Source organism: Phoxinus phoxinus, assembly GCF_949152265.1.
Source record: "Phoxinus phoxinus genome assembly, chromosome: 25".
Classification (NCBI taxonomy): Eukaryota; Metazoa; Chordata; class Actinopteri; order Cypriniformes; family Leuciscidae; genus Phoxinus; species Phoxinus phoxinus.
The window spans coordinates 25015975-25018383 of NC_136900.1; positions in this window are offsets into that span (position 1 = coordinate 25015975).

The window sequence follows — 2409 nt, forward strand, 5'->3', positions numbered from 1 at the left end:
GGTTAGGGTTAGGCATACATAATATACAGAATTGTTCAAAAGTTTGGGGTTGAAAAGTTTTTGAAAGAAGACTCTTCTTCTCACCAACACTGCATTTATTTGGTAAAAAATACAGTAATTTTTTACAAATATTTGTACAATGTAAATTAGCTTTTTTCTATGTGAATATATATAGTAAAGTGTAATTTATTCCTGTGATCAAAGCTGAATTTATCATCATTACTCCAGTCTTCAGTGTCACATGATCCTTCAGAAATCATTATAATATGATGATTTGATGCTCTGGAAACATTTATGATTGTTTTCAATGATGAAAACAGTTCATGTTTTTGTGAAAACAGTGATGCACTTTATTTTTTAGGATTCTTTGATGAATAGAACATAACTTTTGATCAATTTAATAAAAAAATTATACTTCTTGTCAACCCCAAACTACATATATAGGCCTATATTTGTGTATATAAGTGTATAATTTAGCTAGTCAACTAGAAAGCATTTTTTTGTGCCATTTTAGAGTCGTTAGTCTTGACCATTTAATTTTAAGTGCTAATTAATGTGTAATGGTACAAACAAATGTAGGTATTCTATATAATTAGCAAAGTGCTTGGAAATACTTCAAAACATAAGTATTATGATTTACAGTTTTTCTCAGTCGCTTTGGTGCATTTCTCACAACACTATTTACATTTGCACAACAGTTAGTTCAACCTCCACAACATTTAGTCATTTGTGCACATCATAGTAGCAGTTTCTCATTCCTTCAAACAGATTGCAAATGCTCTTGGACATGCATCAATTGCTTTCATACAACTCTCTGCTGGTTTCTAACATTATCATTTGCTTATGTCATGTCAGTCAAAATGAACTATACTTGTGAATGCTGAATAGTCATTCCATATAAAACTAATAGTCCTCCTTTCATTGCTTGAGTCATTACATACAAAAATGTTGAACTAGTTGTCAAAATCTGTCAAGCAAATTTTACAAAAAACATTTAATCTTTTTTTTCCCTGAAAATGTCTCCTAAATTGAACAATTTATCTTAGGTGAATCTCAACTTTCACTGATGCGAAGGGGTGTGTGATGCATTACTAGTTGCAACCAATGATAAGCCACTTCTCTACAATCACTGTCAGAGCTGAATCCCATAAACCCCCACTTTACAAGCATATATGAACCAAGCAGGACATAGTGTGTACCATTTCTACAATACTGTGACAGAAATGGAAGGCCAGCCTCGTGGAGGGGTGCGGGTGCGGGTGAGGGTGCAGAACGGGGAATGGGAAGGGGAAGGGGAAGGGGAAGAAGAGGCCAAGTACATAGGCGGATCCCTGATGAAATCAGAGCTATAATTGTGGATCATGTTGTCAATCACGGCCTCACAACGGCTGAGGCTGGTCGAAGGGTGCAGCCAGATGTTGGGAGAACCACTGTAAATTCAATTATTCAAACATTTCTTCGGGAGAATAGGTGTGTATAAATGGCATATCCCCAGTCTTGCTCCATACAACACACAACATCTGCTGACTTTGTTAGACACTCTTTACAGGGACGTAATCCCTGAGAATGAGAGGGGTCTAACTGGAGACCATCTGAGCAAGCATGCTGTTGTTTTGGATTGCATTGATATTTGCTGTGATGATGAAATTATGTGGCCAGACAGAGAGGGACGTCTGGATGTGCATGAATGATTACAGTACTATGTATGTTGTATGTTCAGTTCCAATATGTACTGCAATATTGTTTCCAGTTGTGCACAGCTCTACCCAAAGGGAGTTTATGTTTGTTGTAAATAAGGGTGTATTTTTTCTTTTGCACAATGCTGTGAACAAAGTAGAATTGCAAAGAGCATATGCAGTAAAAATGGGAAACATTCAGTGTCTTGTAGTTACCTCACTAAATACAGTAATGTGTAACTTTACTGTATTTTTCAAATGGCTGTGCAAATAGTATATAGTGCCGTCTTGAGCATTTTCAGGTAGTGTCACCAATATCTGACTTTTTTGCATTGGAAAACATTTACAGAGTAAACTGTCATAATGAAAACATGACAAAGCCATTTGACTATCTTGTTCATAAGCAATGGTGTCAAGACTTTTCATCTTGATGACACTGACACTTTCATTGACATGAATACTTGCTTTTGAGGAATGAGCGATCCATTTTGAGCAAGTGACACGCTTTTGCAGGTTATCAACTAGGTTTTGCAGTTTGTACCAATTGTTTTGAGAACTGCATTAACTGTTGTGCAAATGTAAATAGTGATGTGAGAAATGCACCAAAGCAACTGAGAAAAACTGTAATAATTTATACTTCAATAATAATTTAATGATAGCTTAACTTGATAGCTTAACTATTTACACAAACTATTAACGCAATGTTTACTCAATTAAATTAGGATTTTTTTTT